The following is a 21498-nucleotide window of genomic DNA, read 5'->3' as shown; positions in this document are numbered from 1 at the left end:
AGCCAACATAGTAAAAACAAACATCTTAAGGGCTAATAGAATAAAGAACCAACATAATGGAGAATTAGCATAGTAACTAGTCATACATAAATAAGAGAAAATGGAGGACAGACTTGGTTAACTGTAGGCGGAAACTTGGATTAGCAGAGCCGATGTGTATTCGCCCAATGGATTTGAATTGTTTAATCCTTGATGGTAAAGAGGCTTATATGATCAAGGTGGAAATAAATTGTCCCTGGATTTGGCATTTTTGATTGGATTTAGGATGAAATTAGTAGTAAAATAAATAGATTGTTTAAATTTGAACAGCTGGGAATTCTCAAGTCAAGTCAAGTCAAGTTTATTTGTCACATACACATACGAGATGTGCAGTGAAATGAAAGTGGCAATGCTCGCGGAACAACAAAACAACCAAACAAATTATAAACACAATCTTAACACACATATTATTTTACGTAATAAATAATAGAAGGAAAAACGTTTCTGTACAGTTAGTTCTATCCTAGTGTGTAGGATAGTGTAGTGTATGGGATGATCGCTGGTTGGCGTGGACTTGGTGGGCCAAAGGCCTGTTTCCATGCCACAAGTGTGGTGAAGGCATGAACTTAAATGACCAGACATTTCATATTTTGCCTTTGGTAATTGTTTTGTTCCACCCCATCTTCCTCACTTTTAACCAATGCTTATTGTGTTGTATTTTGCAATGTCACATTTTGTAAAGTGGAAGTTAGAAAAGATTGTGAAAAGTAACAAAACTGTTACAGTAGATAAAATTATGCCAGGTCCTTTGATAATTGAAAGTAGAACTTGATAAGAAAATGTTTTTATTTGCAAGCACTAAGTAGTTGCGCAGAGGCTTTGGTTCATATAATTGCAGTCGTTCTTGATTATTACTTAAGGTGTTGGAGAGAACTATTTTCTTTTGAAATAAATAATTATGCAATTTAATTTTCTCTGTGGTCGAGTTAAGTAATCATCAGCTGAAATAATTTAATAAGATCATGCTCCAAGTTAAGTAGTTCATGCAATCTGGCAAACACGCAATGGGCTGAATATCCTCTTCCTGCCCAATATCATTCTTATGCATAAGTGGGTGAGTGGGATCTCATCATGCTTTATATTATTTGGTTTTTGGACCTGGCTGTGATTGGCAAGACTAGCATTTGTTGCCTATTACTAATTGCATGTGATGAAATGATAGTGATCCATTGCAGTCTTTTGAAGCTCTGCATCTTGTTTCTGAAAGCGCTTTGACAGTACATTGTCCATAGCAAGTTTCAGAATTTGGTTCAGCAATGCTGAAGGACCAGTGATATATTTCTATCAGGATGGTGAGTGACTGTGAGAGGAAGCTGGAGGATACGGTGTTCCGAACATGCTGGACATCTGCATTAAAAACAGAAAATCCTGGAAACACTCAACAGGCCAGGTAGCATCTGTGGAAAGAGAAACAGAGGTTGCATTTCAGGTCAGAGACCCTTTGTTGTGTGTTCCCATAGACCTGTTGCCCATGTTCTTTTTGATGGTGAAGATGTGGAAGGTGGAAGTTGACTGGGTTAGCAACTGCAGTGCATTTTGGAGATTGGATGTACTACTGCCACTCTGTGTCATCGGTGGAGGGAATGAATGTTTAATGCAGTTGCCAATTCTCTTGGCCAATTGTTCTGGATGATGTCAAACGTCTTGAGAATTGTAGGTGCTGTAATCATCCAGGTGAGTGGACACTGTTCCATTATGTCCCCAGTGGTGGAAAGGCCTTGTCACCAGTGGGTCACTTGCCCTCTTTATGAAGCAACGTTTCCTTGTCTTGGGCACTTTTTGATTATGCTTATTTGTATATTTACAATTATACAATCTCACGTTTGTAGGCACATGTTGTACTTTATTCGTAAACTCTGACGTCATCTCCTTTTTTAGTTTAGTTTGATACAGCGCAGAAACAGGCTCATCGACCCAACGAGTCCGTGCCGACCAGCGATCCTTGCACACTACCACTAGACTACCCTACGCACACACTCGGGACAATTTACAATTTTATATAAGCCAATTAACCTACAAACCTGCACGTCTTTGGAGTCTGGGAGGCAACTGGTGCACCCAGAGAAAACCCATGCAGGTTATGGGGTGAATATATTAACTCCGTACAGATAGCTCCTGTAGTCAGGGTGGAACCTGGTGAGGGGGGAGGGACTCCACTCAGCAGCCACCGGCCACCGGCCGCGGCACAACACAGCACCTCCCGACTACACACAGCGGCTACCCGACTCCACACAACGGCTTTCCCGAATCCACTCTTGCGGACTCACTCAGCACAGCTGGTTTACTCAGCCCCGCCTCCGGGGCTTTATTCTCCTCGCCCCGCCCGATGATTAACAGCGGGTGCCAGAAGGGGCGTAACCTTCATGGTGACTGACAGGCGAGAAGACCGATCTGCTGATCTCACGATTTTTTAAACCTTCATAACTTTTCTCCTATTTCACCGACCGGAACAAACCTTGGTGGCTTGGCGGAGAGGAGTACGATGAGTAGGGTGGCGAAAAAAATCCTAGTGATATAGGGTAGCGTTTTTGGGAGGGTGGTTGATTGGCCGTGTAGACATGGTGGGTCAAAGGGCATGTTTCCAAACCATATCTTTGGCAGTATTCTTTGTAAATGCAATACACTCACCAGTAATACCATGCTCTTTTCACGGGTCTCAAACAGGCCGACTAGAATAGGAAGACAAAATTGTGACTGACTAACAGAGTGGACAGGAAAAAATCTTTGCTCTGCAAGAGAGACAGATAATCAAGAGGTAAGTACCAGAGTGGTGATGGAGAAAAGCTGACCCATGTAGCAAATTGTTATGATCTGTAGTAAAAGGAGAATTGGGGGCAGATTTTTTGGTAACTTTTACATACTGAATTGGATACCTACTTGGAAAAGAAAGATTTCCACAGATATAAAAAAACACAAGAAGATTCCATTGGAGATAGGGTAAGGCACAACAAGTTTCTTATGTTCTAGAAATGACTTGGGTGTGTCAAGGTAATAGTGGCTTAAATTATCTCTATTTTTAGACAATAATTTTGATAATTTAATTTGGTCTATAACACAATAGATGCAAATTCTTTGAGACTTGTTTGCAACATTTTGCCAGTGTCACCTGGGGCACAGTGTAAATAAAATCATGAATAAATATAGGTGTTTCCCATTTAATGTAGAAATGAAAACCTCTATTGTACCATAGCAGATTAGAATGGGGATGATGAGCATTGTTGCAGTTCTATTTTCACCACGTTGTTACAGAAATATTCATGAAGCTATCTCTTGTTATTCTATACCTTAGACATCAGAAACTGAGCCTACCTAATCTCCCCTCATATGACACCCGCTATTCCAAGAACTAGTCTGATATACCTTAGCCGAACTTCCTTCCTAGCAGATTTAGTTCAGGAGACAAAATTACAGGCAAATTCCAGGGCGTTATCAGCCCTCACTCAGAAAACAAATATTGCACAACTGTGAAGTGTTGCACTTTGGGAGGTTGAATGTAGGAAAGAGTATACAGTTGATGGATGGCAAGACCCTTAACACATTGATGTGCGGCAGGAACTTGGAGCAAGTTCATAGCTTAGTAAATATGCCAACACAAGTAAATAGGGTGGTAAAGAAGGCACATGGTATGCATGCCATCATTGCTATGGGATTAAATATAAGAGCCAGGAAGTCATGATGCAACTCTATTGGACTATGGTTAAGTCGCATTTGGAATATTGCATGCAGTTCTGGTTGCTTTATTACAGTAAAGATTTGGAGGCTTTGGAGAAGGTGCAGAGGAGGTTAACCAGAATGCTGCCTTGATTAGAGTACTTTAGATGCTGGGAGAGTTTGAATGCACTTGGACTGTTTTCTCTGGAACGTTGGAGGTTGAGGGGAGACTTGATCAAAATACAAACAATGATGAGAGGCATTGATAGGGTAGACAGTCAGAACCTTTTTTCCAGGGTGGAAATGTCCAACACTAGATGGCATAACTAAAAGGTGAAAGAGGGAAAATTTAATGGAGATTTGTATCCTACACATACTAAGGACAATTTACCTTTATACCAAACCAATTAACCTACAAACCTGTGCGTCTTTGTAGTGTCAGAGGAATCTGAAAATCGAGGAGAAATCCCACGCGGTCACAGGGGCGAACGTACAAACTCCATATTGACAGCGCCCGTAACCGAGATCGAACTTGGGTCTCCGACACTGTAAGCACCGCAAGGCAGCAACTCTACTGCTGTGCCACCGTGCTGTGATCTATATTAAGAAAAAAAGAATTGTTATCTAAATATCTTAATATCGAATTATGAGAGGCATTGATAGGATAGACAGCCAGACGGTGCAAATGGCACTATACCAACTGATATCATAGACAGTGAATATGGTTATCAAAAATTACAGTAGGCTCTTGATCAGCTGTGCAAATGGGCATAGGAATAGCTAATGGAGTTCAATGCAGATAAGTGTGATGTTACTTTTGGGGAAATCAAACCAAGGCAGGACCTTCACGGTGAATGGTAGGATCCAGAGGAGTTTTTAGAACAGGGGGATCAAGGATTTAAGGTACATAGTTCCCTGAAAGTGACATCACGGATAAGGTGGTAGAAGAGGCTTTTAGTGAGTTGGCCTTCATCAGTCAGGGCATTGAGTTGTACAAGATGATGGTGGGACTACATTTGAAGTACCTTGTTTAGTTTTAGTTAACTTTTGGTTAACTTTTTCAAAAGGATCCCATTAAATGGCAAAGAGTGGTGAGAAGATTTATAAGGATGTTGCCAGGACTAGAATGGCTGAGCTATAGGGAGAGGTTTGGAAGACTAGGACTTTATTCTTTGTGAGTGGATTACTCCCTAACTTCCACCAACATGTCTCCTGCTGCACCAGAGGACCAAACAGCCTTGACCACTGCTACGCCACCATCATGAATGCCTATCGCTCTATCCCTTGCCCTCACTTCTGTAAATCCGACCATACCGCGGTGCTGCTTCTTCCTGCCCTCAGGCAGCAATTAAAGAATGCACACCCAGAGGTGAGAACAGTACAGATGATGAGACAGATGTTCGGCAGCTGTGGCGGGGCCTGAATGCAATCGCCTCCTACAAGGCGAAATCAGGAGGCAGCTCGAATGTTGGCGAAACATCACTCCCTGATGAGCTCAATGCGTTTTACACACGCTTTGATGGGGAGAACACCAATGTGCCTTCCCGAGCCCCCATTTGCTGTGATAGTATATAAGTTTACATAATGGTATATGGACATCCTGATCTGTTTTGTAGTCAATGCCTACTATGTTCTGTTGTGCTGAAGCAAAGCAAGAATTTCATTGTCCTATCAGGGACACATGACAATAAACTCACTTGAACTTGAACTTGTACATAACATGTACATCTACATTAAAAAAAAAATATTCATAACAGCTTTGTAGGTTGAGAGACCTGCATTCAAATTCTCCGACAATGCTTTCAAGAGAGCTAGATAGGGCTCTTAAAAATAGCGGAGTAAGGGGATATGGGGATAAGGCAGGAACGGGGTACTGATTGGGGATGATCAGCCATGATCACTTTGAATGGCGGTGCTGGCTCGAGGGGCCAAATGGCCTACTCCTGCACCTATTGTCTATTGTCTATTCTCTACAGCAGATTGTTTGTTGCTCCAGATTCCATCGTCTGCATGGGTGTGTCTTCTGTCTGTTTAACCTGATTGATGTCTATAGGGCAGGGCGTTTATAATTTTTCAAATATCCAGTGACAACAGGTTTGCACCTGAATTGATAAGTTATATGCAAGGCAGAGTCAGTTGATATTTTGACAGGTATGAGGTGTCAGATGTCTGTGGAGTGGGTGTGTAACTTATTGTGTGTGGAAACGTTTATTTAACCGGGATTGGACTGATTCCAGGAAAGTGCCAAAGGTTAAAATATTCAAATGTATTTGCCTAAAGCAATTCACACATAGAATTTCTTCACCCTATAACTTATCATTATTTTGAAATTACACAAAAAATTCAGATTCAGCAGATCCAGTCATGCCCCTCCCGCAACATGCTTACACAATGGCCATAACGTCATAGTCCCAAGCATCAATCCATGCTCCGTGTTCATCTGCTTTCTCCATAATACTCCTTGCATTGAAATAAAAAATACTTTAGTTCATCAGCATCATGATATTCCTTCACCTCTCGTTTCCTGCCATTCCTTTGGGACTTACTGGTCCTGACCTCCATCTTCCCATCGCTCCTTACTATTACAGACCAACTACTCTGTTTCCGACCCCCCCTCTCCTCTCTAGTTTAAACCCTCCCGAGTAACACTAGCGAACCTCCTGGCAAGGATACTGGTCCCCCTCCTGTTCAGATGCACTTGTCCCTTTTGTACATGTCACCTTTCACCTCAAATAGATCCCAATGAACTAAAAATCGGAATCCCTACTCCCTGCACCAACTCATGAACCATGTTTTTGTCTGTCCTATCTTTCTATTTCTACTCTCCCTAGCATGTGACACTGGGAGTATTCCAGAGATTACTATGCTTTCAGTTCTGCATTTTAATCTTCTGCCTCTAGTTTCTATCATGCTTTTGTTGGGCTTGTTGTAATAATGCAGGAGCCACAGATTAAAAGGTAAAAGTGAGAGTGGGATGAAGAATTAAAGTAATGAAACCAATAAACTTATACCAAATTGAATACATTTTTTTCACCTTGGTGCCCATTGAATGAGTTTTACCAGGTCTCCTAGATGTCACATCCAATCAAATGCTACCCACCTTCATATCAAAGGTAGTTGTTCTCAACTCATCTCTCGAATTCAGTTCTGTGGATGAAGATTTTGATCACGCCTGGAGCAGAATAGTTCTGGCCAAATCAAACCTGGTCATTAGTGAGCAGGTTATCATCAGTAAATACCATTACGCATTGTTACTGAAGCTTGCCATCAGTTTGCTAATTTTTGAGAGTAGAACTGTTTGGGCAGTAATTACCTAGAATGTATTTGTCCTGCGTTTTTGTGGCCTGGATAGAGTTGGAAATTTTTCCATGTTGATGGATAGGTGGCAATTTTGTAAATGTATTTACCCTAAGGGTGCATTAGGGTCTGGGACTACGTCTTTTTTTCTAATGTGTAGGAAAGAACTGCAAATGCTGGTTTAAATTGAAGGTAGACATAAAATGCCAAAGTATCTCAGAGGGTCAGGCAGCATCTCTGGAGAAGGAATGGGTGATGTTTTAGGTTGAGACCTTTGTTCAGTCTGAAGAAGGCTCTCGACCCGAAACATCACCCATTCCTTCTCTCTAGAGATGCTGCATGTCCCGATGAGTTACTCCAGCATTTTGTGTCCATCTTCTTTTCTAATGTCAGGATGTGACCTGATCCCAGATTCTTGCTCCATTGAGTGCTCTCACTCATTTTTTTTGATATTACATGAAATGAACTGAATTGTCCCAAATCATCCACCTATATTTTGTTGAAGTCACAAGCACAATTTGTACTACTTCGCCATAAGAACACCAAGGCATCAAGGAGGAAACAAACTACAAATGCAGCATCTCAGCACTCCATTAAACTAGTTTTTAGGCCATAAACTGAAGGGCTAAAGTTCCTTCTAGGGATCCATGTATAACTTATTTTATTGAAGGTATGGAAATAGATGAGGCTCATTTAGAGTCCTAGAGCATTGATTTCACCTTGGCTCCACAGTTTCCTCCACATCGCAGCCAGTAGGTTGATAGGTTGATGGGCAGGTGTAAATAAGACCTAGTGTAGGTAGTTGTAGGTAAAGAGAATGGAAATATGTAGGGAATGCAAAGCACTGGGGTTACATTAAAACACAGACGCAGTGAGCAAAATATCCTCCATCTTAGTTTAGTTTAGCTTAGAGATACAGCGCAGAAACAGGCCCATCAGCCAACCGAGCCAGCACTGACCAGCAATGCCCGCTCATAAACACATATACACTTACAGAAATATTCATGAAGCTATCTCTTGTTTTTCTACACCTTAGACATCAGAAACGGAGCCTACCTAATCTCCCCTCATATGACTGACCCGCTATTCCAAGAACTAGTCTGATATACCTTAGCCGAACTTCCTTCCTAGCAGATTTAGTTCAGGAGACAAAATTATAGGCAAATTCCAGGGCGTTATCTCATCATTTATAATTTGGGTAAAACAGCCCTCACTCAGAAAACAAATATTGCACAACTGTGAAGTGTTGCACTTTGGGAGGTTGAATGTAGGAAAGAGTATACAGTTGATGGATGGCAAGACCCTTAACACATTGATGTGCGGCAGGAACTTGGAGCAAGTTCATAGCTTAGTAAATATGCCAACACAAGTAAATAGGGTGGTAAAGAAGGCACATGGTATGCATGCCATCATTGCTATGGGCATTAAATATAAGAGCCAGGAAGTCATGATGCAACTCTATTGGACTAAGGTTAAGTCGCATTTGGAATATTGCATGCAGTTCTGGTTGCTTTATTACAGTAAAGATTTGGAGGCTTTGGAGAAGGTGCAGAGGAGGTTAACCAGAATGCTGCCTTGATTAGAGTACTTTAGATGCTGGGAGAGGTTGAATGGACTTGGACTGTTTTCTCTGGAACGTTGGAGGTTGAGAGGAGACTTGATCAAAATACAAAAAATGATGAGAGGCATTGATAGGGTAGACAGTCAGAACCTTTTTTCCAGGGTGGAAATGTCCAACACTAGATGGCATAACTAAAAGGTGAGAGAGAGAAAATGTAATGGAGATTTGTATCCTACACATGCTAGGGACAATTTACCTTTATACCAAACCAATTAACCTACAAACCTGTGCGTCTTTGTAGTGTCAGAGGAATCGGAAAATCGAGGAGAAAACCCACGCGGTCACAGGGGCGAACATACAAACTCCATATTGACAGCGCCCGTAAGCGAGATCGAACTTGGGTCTCCGACACTGTAAGCACCGCAATGCAGCAACTCTACTGCTGTGCCACCGTGCTGTGATCTATATTAAGAAAAAAAGAATTGTTATCTAAATATCTTAATATAGAATTATGAGCGGCATTGATAGGATAGACAGCCAGACAGTGCAAATGGCACTATACCAACTGATATCATAGACAGTGAATATGGTTATCAAAAATTACAGTAGGCTCTTGATCAGCTGTGCAAATGGGCATAGGAATAGCTAATGGAGTTCAATGCAGATAAGTGTGATGTTACTTTTGGGGAAATCAAACCAAGGCAGGACCTTCACGGTGAATGGTAGGATCCAGAGGAGTTTTTAGAACAGGGGGATCAAGGATTTAAGGTACATAGTTCCCTGAAAGTGACATCACGGATAAGGTGGTAAAAGAGGCTTTTAGTGAATTGGCCTTCATCAGTCAGGGCATTGAGTTGTACAAGATGATGGTGAGACTACATTTGAAGTATCTTGTTTAGTTTTGGTTAACTTTTTAAAAAGGATGCCATTAAACTGGAAAGAGTGCTGAGAAGATTTATAAGGATGTTGCCAGGACTAGAATGGCTGAGCCATAGGGAGAGGTTTGAAAGACTAGGACTTTATTCTTTGTGAGTGGAGAGGAGCAAGATTTAATAGGAAGCTGAGGGGCAACATTTTCACTCAGAGGTTGGTGAGTATATGGAATAAGCTGCCAAGGGGGATAGTTGAGGCAGGTACCATAACAGCATTTAAAAGACACTTGGACAGTTGCATGGATAGGAAAGGTTAAGGGGGATATGGGGCAAATGAAGGCAAATGGGATTAGCTTAGATGGAGCATCTTGGTTGGCATGGATGAGTTGGGCCAATTAACCTGCTCCCATGCTGTATGGCGATGACTCCAAGGCTTTGACTGTTTTTTCGAGGGTGGAAATGTCAAAGACTAGAGGGAATGGCTTTGTGAGAGAGGCAAAGTTTAAAGGGAAGGTTTTTTACACCTAGAACGGTGGATACCTGGAACGCATTGCCGAGGGTGATGCTGGAGACAGGCATGATAGATCTTTGGAACTTTGGAGACTGGAACTTTGGTGCAGCAGGGTCTATTTTTAATAAACTAAAGGCAAATGGCGCACATATTAAAACCAGGCTAGTTCCATGAGTTTTATTTTCAAACCCGCACCTCTCCCCGTGAAATACAGATGCAAAACCAAGAGGAAAGTTGCATAACTGGTTTTCTAGGCTACATCAGCCACCTTGTGATGAGATGCATCATTTAGTCTTGTGCCACAGTGCGATTAATCCTATTGACAAAAGATGGGTGGCACCTTGGCATCAGAAGACCAAATTTGGTTCCGTGAGTTCTGTGAAAAATAAATTTGCACAGATTGCAGAAACTATTTAGGCCTGTTTATTCAGCACCAATTTTTGTTCAAACATGTAGCATGGAATAACAATGTATGACTAGTTTTGGAGTAGACTCAAGTTTGCAACTATCACTACTAGGTGCTATGCGTACAACTTTAACTCTAGTGTCAGTCGATGGGATGTCTCTGCATCTACAATTTGTTTCAGGTCTACCAGTCAAGGTATATGGATGTTGGTATCAGTCTACACTCACAGGTGGACTGTCAGCCGAGGAAGGGATTAGGATGTTCTCAGGGACTGACCTTGCCTGGTAACTTGAGAGAGCAAACTAGATACTGCACAAATTCAGACTGCACCTTAGAAAGAGCTTTTAATTACAGTATGACATTAATCTCTCATCTTTTCATCCAGTGTGATAGAATCACAGAAGGAGTCTTTTCATCTCATATGTCAGGAGTGTGTTTGCATTTTGCATTTTCTTTTAGAATTATATAAAGAGTCTTTTAAGCCCATATGCCAGGTGTGTGTGGGCACCTGAAAAGTTCAATTATATGTTTTTTGTCTATGGTCTGCATTTGTAAGGCAGCAACTTTACCGCCGTGCCAATTCCTTACTTGCCTTGCTTTCTTAGTAGTTGCCTCATTATCCCTCCACATCTTCAACTTTTATTGCCGCTATCATCACCACTCAACACCCTTTGGTGGCAAAAACAGGAAAGCAGACTATTATCTAAATGGTGGCCGACTAGGAAAAGGGGAGATGCAGCGAGACCTGGGTGTCATGGTACACCAGTCATTGAAAGTACGCATGCAGGTGCAGCAGGCAGTGAAGAAAGCAAATGGTATGTTAGCTTTCATAGCAAAAGGATTTGAGTATAGGAGCAGGGAGGTTCTACTGCAGTTGTACAGGGTCTTGGTGAGACCCCACCTGGAGTATTGCGTACAGTTCTGGTCTGCAAATCGGAGGAAGGACATTATTGCCATAGAGGGAGTGCAGAGAAGGTTCACCAGACTGATTCCTGGGATGTCAGGACTGTCTTATAAGGGGTTGGACAGGCTAGATGCAGGAAGTTTGCTCCCGATTTTGGGGAAGTCCAGGACAAGGGGTCACAGCTTAAGGATAAGGGGGAAATCCTTTAAAACCGAGATGAGAAGAACATTTTTCACACAGAGAGTGGTGAATCTCTGGAACTCTCTGCCGCAGAGGGTAGTCGAGGCCAGTTCATTGGCTATATTTAAGAGGGAGTTAGATGTGGCCCTTGTGGCTAAAGGGATCAGGGGGTATGGAGAGAAGGCAGGTACGGGATACTGAGTTGGATGCTCAGCCATGATGATATTGAATGGCGTTGCAGGCTCGAAGGGCCGAATGGCCTACTCCTGCACCTAATTTCTATGTTTCTATGTTTCTATCACCTCCCGCCACCTCTGGTGCACACGCTCCTGTCCTATACTCTCTCCACCAACCTCCCTCTAATCACTAATCTGTCCACACATTTTCAGCTCAGTCCAAACCATCTTAGTTCAACCATTTTATTCCATCAAAAATGCGTTCCACCTGATATAATTTACCATAGGTAAATTCATCAATTATGCGTGCAATTGCGAAAAAACAAAGGCTTTATAACAGAGCAAGAAAATCTGGGTCAACTTCGGCATGGTCAGATTTCAAGAAATGTTGGCGTTCAATTGACAGATAATCAGGAAAGCGCATCAAGTATACACCCATGATGTGATAGGGGAAAGTTTAAAATCAGAAGACACAAAGCCTTTCTGGAATTACATCAAGAAAATGAGCCAGGAAGTATTTGTAATCTCAAGCTTAACATCAATGGGGCGGACAGTTTCTTTGGCAGCAAAAGGCTAAAGTGTTAAACCAGCAGTTTTCACTAAAGAAAACATAGATGAATTCCCGTTCTATGATTGGCTGAATGTTAACATTGTTCCCATCTATAAAAAAGGAGATAGGATAAATCCTGCAAAGTATCGCCCAGTTTCACTGTCCTCCATACCATGCAAGATTCTCGCACATATAATCCTCCGACATATTATGGACCATATTGACTTCCACAAGGTACTAACAAACCACCAACATGGCTTTAGACAGGGTCGATCATGTGAAACCCAACTGGCGGGACTCATCGACGACCTAGCCAGGTCACTTGATAACAAGGGTCAGACCGACCTGATTATATTAGACTTCAGTAAGGCTTTGATAAGGTTCCCCATAAGGTTCCTGTACAAACTCAACCATGTAGGAATAGATGGCAACCTCTTAAAATGGATTGAGATCTTTTTGACAAGGAGACACCAGCGTGTTCTCTTGGAGGGAAGGACATCTATTGAAACTTCTGTGATATCAGGTGTACCACAGGGGGCTGTCATGGGTCCATTGGTCTTCCTACTGTATATCAATGACATTCCAAATGCACTTTCGTCCAGAGTTTGACTTCGCTAATGGTGCCATAATTTATAGAGAGATTAAAACACCAGACGACAGCTTGTCCTTACAGAAGGATCTGGATGCTCTCTGTGAGTGGGGGAAAAACCTGGCGGATTTCATTCAATACAACCAAATGTCATGCCATGCATGGCTCACACAAGATCAACGACTTTTATAGGAATACAACATGGGCAGCCATACATTGCTTGCTGTCGACCATCACCCATATCTAGGTCGAATTAAGCAAAGATTTAAGTTAGGTGACGCATATTAATCAAGTGTCTAAAACGAGGCAAATAGAACTCTTGGCCTTCTCAAGAGAAATGTTCAAGTATGTAGTACATCCGTCAGAGAGAATGCCTACAAGTCCTTGGTCAGAGCCAAATTGGAGTATTGTGGGATCCTTTCAACAACAACAACAACAACAACAACAACAACAACAACAACAACAACAACAACAACAACAACAACAACAACAACAACAACAACAAGATCACCCTGGAAAAAGTACAAGGCCGAGCAGCCCGCTTTGTATGTAATGACTACAAGCGCAAGTCAAGTGTGAATAATATGCTGACTTTCTCTGATGGGATACCCTAGAGCTCTGTAGAATCAGGCTAAGACTTATTGCAATTTACAAGGAGATTCACAAAATCACACCATCAAATCTCCCGTCATCCCACAGCACCAACTACCATGAAACAAGACAAAACAACGGTCCCTACATCATCAACTGGTTAAATGTCTATAAACTTTGCTACCAATATTCCCTTTATCCAAGGACGATAAGGGAATGGAATATGTTACCAGCCAACACACGTGCTGCTCCCGATGTTAGGTCATTTAAAAAGGGGATCATGCAACTAGATCTCCTCAACTTGATCAAAAAGGCCCACTTCAAAATGTAATTGCTACTCTACCCACTCAGACCTGCGCAAGATAACCACTGATGAAGTGTTTGCGCAGTAATCAACCAGAACCATAGACTCCCAATTCTCATCCAACCACCCTCAACCTGTGTTCCCAGCCCCAACTAATCCACTCTAGCCCTCCGGCAGGCACACAGAGACACTGCTGGTGGGGGCCATAGTGGTGTTGGATTGGGAGGAAGTTTGAGCCATGCATAAGACAACCAACTCATTTTCACAATCATGTTTTAATGTGGAGACAAAAAAAGGCAGCAGATGCTGGAATCTTGAGCTCAAAAAACAGATGTTATAGGAACTCAATGGGCCAGGCCGCACCTGTGGAAAGAAATGAACAGATGACTTTTAGGGCGAGACCCTGTCTTCAACCCTGAAACAACATCTGTCCACATCCTTCCATAGGCATTGCCTGACCCGCTGAGTTCATCCATCACTTTGTTTTTGCTGCTTTAATGTTTCTTTCTAGGCTCCATACATATTGTTAGTCAGATCTTTCTCCACCAGTCCGCCTCACTTCTTTATACTTGTTATCTACTCTGTGCTCTTTCAGTTCAGATGAAGGGTCCTGATCAAGAAAATAATGTTTTGTCCATTTCTTTCCTCAGATGGACCAAGCTAACCAGTCAGCAGAATACATGATAACAATCAAGCCATCTACAGTGCATAGACACATAATATAGAAACATAGAAAATAGGTGCAGGAGTAGGCCATTCAGCGCTTCGAGCCTGCACCGCCATTCAATATGATCATGGCTGATCATCCAACTCAGTATCCTGTACCTGCCTTCTCTCCATACCCCCTGATCCCTTTAGCCACAAGGGCCACATCTAACTCCCTCTTAAATATAGCCAATGAACTGGCCTCAACTACCTTCTGCGGGAGAGAATTCCAGAGATTCACCACTCTCTGTGTGAAAAAAGTTATCATCATCTCGGTCCTAAAAGATTTCCCCTTTATCCTTAAACTGTGACCCCTTGTTCTGGACTTCCCCAACATCGGGAACAATCTTCCTGCATCTAGCTTGTCCAACCCCTTAAAAATTTTGAAAGTTTCTATAAGATCCCCCCTCAATCTTCTAAATTCTAGTGAGTACAAACCGAGTCTATCCAGTCTTTCTTCATATGAAAGTCCTGACTTCCCTGGAATCAGTCTGGTGAATAAAGGGAATAATGTTTAGTGTACAATATCCTCTCACGGATTGTTTAGCAATTCAGATTCCAGCAGTCCTTGGTGTCTCCATTATCCATCTTTCTCTTTGGTTCATTTGCCATGTACAGGTGCACAACCTTTTATCATAAGTTCCAAATAACGAAAACCTCCGAATAGCGACATTTTTTCAGTCCTTGAAGAAAGGTCCTTGAAAACGTTCACCGAGGGCGGCCCGCAGAGGTGACAGCGGAACCTCCGGTCGGTCCTCGAAGAAAGGGGAACTAAATCCCCATTCATAAAAGAGAAGGTGAGGGTATATTGCGCGGGAGGGTTAATAATTGACAATCTGCTGCTGCCTGCCCGCTGAGTTAAAAGGTTCCCACGGTAGACTCACGATACACAGTGTATCGTGAGTCTTGCATGAGAACTTTTTAACTCAGCGGGCAGGCAGCAGCAAATTGTCGCTCCCTTAAGTTTCACCCCACCTACACCCCTCTGCTTCCCGGCCATGTGTGTGACCCCTTCCCTCCCCTCTCCAGCTCCCCGCCCATTGCTCCGGCGCGGGGGTTTTGCACTGTCTTCACGTCGGAGCTAGTGCCAGTCACCGGAGACGTCAGGACCAACGGGACACCGACCCCCAGGCCCACTGCAAGCACGGAGATCCCAGAGACCCACAGCCAGCAGCAGCCCAGCCCCGTTCCAATTCCAGAGGAACACGCTCCCCGTAGGGACAGAAGCTGATGGTGTGCAAGGTGCGTCTTGGTCTTGAGGTTGCGGATGAGGGGGCGCAGCTCGGGCTGTGACGTCTCCGGCCACCCCCCTGTACAGGAGCTGAGACTGGGAACTGTGGAGTTGTTTGCAGTTGCAGAGGGAGGGGGCAAGGGCGGTACAGTTCCCAGTCTCAGCTCCAGTCCAGAGGGGTGACCGGAGACGTCAGGACCAACGGGACACCGACTGCAAGCACGGAGATCCCAGAGACTCACAGCCAGCAGCAACTCTAGCCCAGCCCCGCTCCAACTCCAGAGGAACCCGGGTTGCGGATGAGGGGGCGCAGCTCGGGCTGTGGGCGAACTGCCACTTGTCGCCGTAGCGGCCCATCGGGGAGCGGATTCCTCTGGAGTTGGAGGGACAGGGAGACACAGCGGCTTTTGAGAATGGTGGGCAATCACTTCCAAAGTTCTGCCCACACAGTCAGTACACCTCTCCTACACTTGTCTCCCGCACTAAGATTATCTCGCAGAGAATGATCCCAGCCTAACCCTCCCTATTCTCTCCTATTCTGCAAGAAAAAACTACATTGAAGACTCAAACTCGCGATCGAGTAACTGCCGGGATCGAGGCGCAAACTCGCGACCTTGCGGATATGAGCCGAGCACTCTACCACTGAGCCAGCCGTTAAAATCTACGCTAAAAATCTTCTATTCCGAAATCCGAAAAATTCTGAATTACGAAAAGTGTCTGGTCCCAAGGCTTTCGGATAAAAGGTTGTGCACCTGTACCTTAAAATTGGATTCACTGGGTTATAACATAGAACATAGAAATTAGGTGCAGGAGTAGGCCATTCGGCCCTTCGAGCCCGCACCGCCATTCAATATGATCATGGCTGATCATCCAACTCAGTATCCCGTACCTGCCTTCTCTCCATACCCCCCTGATCCCCTTAGCTACAAGGGCCACATCTAACTCCCTCTTAAATATAGCCAATGAACTGGCCTCAACTACCCTCTGTGGCAGAGAGTTTCAGAGATTCACCACTCTCTGTGTGAAAAAAGTTCCTCTCATCTCGGTTTTAAAGGATTTCCCCCTTATCCTTAAGCTGTGAGGGGGAAACCTCCTCTGTAAACTTGCAGATGTTTTCTCCCCCTCTTCCTACTCGTTAGTTAGTTATGCCCCCGTCCCACTTAGGAAACCTGAATGGAAACCTCTGGAGACTTTGCGCCTCACCCAAGGTTTCCGTGCGGTTCCCAGACGTTTTTGTCAGTCTCCCTACCGGCCTCCACCACCTGCAACATCCGGCAACCACCTGCAACCTCCGGGAACTGGACAGAAACCTTGGGTGGGGCGCAAAGTCTCCAGAGGTTTCCGTTCAGGTTTTCTAAGTGGGACAGGGGCATTAACTAGCTAGCCAGTTAGCAGAATGCATGATAACAATCAAGCCATTTACTGGTTATAGGCACATGATAAAGGGAATAATGTTTAGTGTACTAGATAGTGTAGTAGATAACAGCTTGGAAGAAAATCTCCCTGAATGTAGGTGTTTCTATACCTTTTGCTCAATGGGAGAGGGTGGAATAGGGAGTGTCCAGAATGCGACTCATCCTTGAGTATGCTGCTTGCCCTGCCGAGGCAGCGTGAGGTGTAAATGGAGTTAAAGGAAGGGAAGTTGATTTGTGTGATGGTCAGAGCTGCTACATCTGTTACTAAGTCTGGCTTTGGATTCATATTGTTGAAAGACTGTGAAACACTGAGAAAGTGGCCGAGCTATGAAAGGATTCCCGATCTAGCAAATCCAGATTACATTAACAGAAATGTTCATCTATAGCAAGGGCAGCAGAGTTTAGCCTGGTGAAAGCAATAGTTAGACAGGTACTGAAATGCAGGCTAACAGTGAGACATGTATTATGGTTCATTTGTTGGTATGTATGCTCCCACAACCACAGCTAGAAAACTGTCTGCCATCTAGGCATTGGTTTATTAATGTCACATGTACTGAGGTACAGTGGCAAGGTTTTGTTTTGCATGTTATCCAAACAGAACAGATATACTATATATAAATACAATGTTCAAACTCAAGTACTCAATCGAGTAAAACTCAAAAATTCAAAACTCAATCTAGCAAAAGGGAAGATACAGAGTGCAGAATATAGTTTCAGCATTGTAGCACTTTGTAGCGCATCGCTATGGTTAGGCAAAATCAAATGCAGGAAATCCAATGTGGCCTATCCTTTCAACAACTGGTAAGCCTGTAGAGATACTCTTGGGGGGGGGGGGTGACTGGTCAGGGGATGGCAGCAGCAGCAACGGTTATGTCTGTCATAGAAACATGAAAATAGGTGTAGGCCTCTCATCCTTTCAAGCCAGCACCGCCATTCAATATGATCATGGCTGATCATCCAAAATCAGTACCTCGTTCCTGCTACCTCATTAGCCCTAAGAGTTATATTTAATTCTCTCTTCCAGTGAATTGGCCTCCATTGACTTCTGTGACAGAGAATTCCATAGATTCACAACTCTCTGGTGAATAAGTTTTCCTTCATCTCAGTCCTAAATGGTCTACCCTTTATTCTAAAACTGTGACCCCTGGGTCCGGACTCCCTCAACATCGGGAACATTTTTCCTGCATCTAGCCTGTCCAATCCCTTAAGAATTTTGTATGTTTCTATAAGATCCCCTCGCATGCTTATACATTCCAGTGAATATAGGCGCAGTTGATCCAGTCTTTATGAAAGTCCCACAAAGGAGAGCGCAAAGTTTAACGTACTCTTTGAAAATTGGGAAGGGCAAGTGACTGAAGTGTCTGTGGGTCAGCCTTTTGAGACCTGAGTCCACAGCTCTATTAGCTTTAAAATAATTACGGATGAAGGCAGGACGTGCCCACGTTAAAGTTCTGAAATGGGGCAGCGCCAACGTTGATTGTATTTGCCAAGAGCTTGCAAAAGTTGTCAAAACAAAGAATTGCAGATGTTGTTTAATACACGAAAGGACATAAAACGGTGGACAATGCAGCAGGTCAGGCAGCATATTTGGAGAACATGGATAGGTGATGTTTTGGGTCGAGACTCTTCACCAGACAGCAAAAGATGATTGGAGTAGGTTATTTGCAAGGAAAGAAATGTCCAGCAAGTGGGATGCATTTAAGAGTGTGATGTTGAGAGTTCAAGGCATGGGTGCTCCTGTTAGAGCAAAGGGCAAAGCAGGTGATAGGAAGGATGCCTTTGTGACAGGGGCGAAAAACCCGGGGGGGGGGGGGGGGGCAGAGGGGACACATCCCCCCCATGTTTTGAGAGGTGGGTGACATCCCCCCCCCCCCAAGTTTTTGTGATCCGGATTTTAAAACCCTGGTGAAATCTCCGCTTTCTGTGAGACAGTGGGGGTGGGACTGATGATCGAGGGCACCAATTGGATGAGAGAGACGTTGGTCAGCAGGCAATGGGGGCGGGGCATGATGATTCAACGCGATGATTGGAGGAGGGAGGAGTGGGTGGGACTGAGGATAGAGTGCGGTGATTGGAGGACGGAGATGTGGCGCCTCGTCCGCAGCCAGGATTGATCCCGCCCGCCTCTCCGGCGCTGTCCCAAGTACCCCCCCCCCCCCCCCACAGGTGGCCAGAGAGGTCGGCAGTCAAACGCGAGTGGTGCCCCCAGACCCACAGCCAGCGCTAAATCCAGCTCACTCTGCCTGTCCCGCCAGGTGAACCTACAGCTCTTCCTGGACTTGCAGGAAATATGGCCAGCGCGGAGAAGCAGCGCTGGTGTCCCATCAGTCCAGACAGGGCTACAGTTAACCCGGTGAGACAGGCAGAGTTGAGCTGCATTTAGTGCTGGATTGAGCCTCCGAAGCCTCGCGGTGTGTGTGAGTGTGCGCATGCGCACGTGGCCGCCAAAGAATTGTGTCACCTGGTCCCCTCCATGTTTTGATAGCAAGTTCCGCTCTTGCTATGTGATGTGTGAAATTGGATAGGTAGAGGCAGCTAGAATCAAGTGTATATCTGGAGGAGTTTGGGGGATTCAAGAAGATAAAAATGGGGTCTATCAATGCAACTCCCATTGGTCCATATCCCTCTTATTACTTCCTATCCATGTACCTGTCTAAATTTATTTTACATTTTGTGACTATACCTACCTTTACCACCTTCTCTCATCTCGTTTTCTCTATTTCTCCATCAACTCTAATTTGTAACTTTGATGTTTTTCTATGATCCACTCTCATCCTTCTAAATTCTAGTGCATACAAGCCCAGTCGTTCCATTCTTTCATCATATGACAGTCCCGCCATCCCGGAAATTAACCTTGTACCCTAAGATGCACTCCCTCAATAGCAAGAACGTCCTTCCTAAAATTAATGAGATCAAAACTGCACACAATACTCCAGGGGTGGTCTCACCAAGGCCCTGTACAACTGCGGAAGGATCACCTAGCTTTGTGTCATCCGCAAATGTGCTAATGTTACTTTTAATCCTTTCATCTAAATCATGAATATATTAGCAATGTTACAAAATTTTGAGATTTAAAAGTCATCAATTTATCCCATCAGATAAAGCATAAAAAGTGGTTTATTTTGACACCTAATTCACTTTCATATCAAGTATCAAGTGTCCTTTATTGTCATTCAGACTTTTCAGTCTGAACAAAATGTTGTTGCCTTGCAGTCATAACATAGAATAAAATAACAAAACACACAATAAACACAGATTTAACATCCACCACAGAAAGCCCACCAGGCACCTCCTCACTGTAATGGAAGGCAAAAAGTCTTAAAGTCCTTGTCTCTTCCCTCCTTGTTCTCCCTCTGCGCTGAGGCGATCCAGGCCTCCGATGTTGTAACCCCGCTGGCTGATGGTAAGCAAGTCCCACGGCAAATTCCGAGCTCCGCGAACAGGCCGGTTCAAACTCCGCGGCCTGGGGTGGTGGAAGCTCCTGAAGCTGCCGCCCTCCAGTCCAGCGGACGAAGCTGTTGTTGCGGGAGCTCCGGAAAAACAGGTCACCAACCTGGGACCTGCGAGCTCCCGACGATGTCGTCCACTGGGCCCGCGGCCGAGCCTCCGAGGCTCCGAAGTCGGGTCACCGCCGGCACCACAGCCCCGAAGTCAGGTCGCCGCTGCCGCAACGCCGCCACAGCCCCGGTCGGATCAGTATTAAAAAAGTTATGGCCATTTTCATACTCGGAAATTTCCATCTTGTTCCCTATTGCTTTCCCATTGACTTAACACAAAAGTTGTGATCGAGGAAAGTCAAGTCCATAACGTTCTTAAAAATTAAGAGAATTGAATGACATTTTCAGTTATTATACATTGAAGCATTCTGAAACAAATATAAAACATCTTACTTGGATGACCAGAAATTAAAGCATATAATTAGTTAATTACCTAATTGTAGCTAGTTACAAAATTGACCGCTGTGTTGGAAATAGTAATAAACACCCAGACTGCTTTGAAAATTCAAAAACGTAATATTCTCACGATCAGAACATTAATATTATTGTATTATATGCTGTAAGTCTGTAACAATTAGGTAAATAAATTACAATTTCTAGCAATAGACCAAGTCTTTATGGAGAAGATCAGTTGCTAGCTGGTACATTGGCATATCATAATCAGTAGCATCATCATACTCCTCAGATTGTAACGAATAAGCAACTCTGTACACCTTGTTTTTCCTCAGCTTTTCAATTTTGGCATTGTAAACTACAGGTTTTTCTCTTCAAACCACACATGACATGCCTTTCTGCCCACTACTTTCCCATTAAGAATGTCCTGTGGATTCCATTTCTTAAGAAAAGGATAATTATTAAAAATAGCATAAGTATCCAAATAACAAACTAATCCCATTCACACAAGAATTCACAATATAACATGATTTTTAAATCTCACTGTCATGAACATATGCCAAATGGAAGGAATTTATTGTTTAATTCCCATAAATTAATCTAGAACCATCCACTTAATATAATAA

The sequence above is a fragment of the Leucoraja erinacea genome, chromosome 21, assembly GCF_028641065.1.
Source record: "Leucoraja erinacea ecotype New England chromosome 21, Leri_hhj_1, whole genome shotgun sequence".
Lineage (NCBI taxonomy): Eukaryota > Metazoa > Chordata > Chondrichthyes > Rajiformes > Rajidae > Leucoraja > Leucoraja erinaceus.
This window is presented reverse-complemented; position numbering follows the sequence as displayed.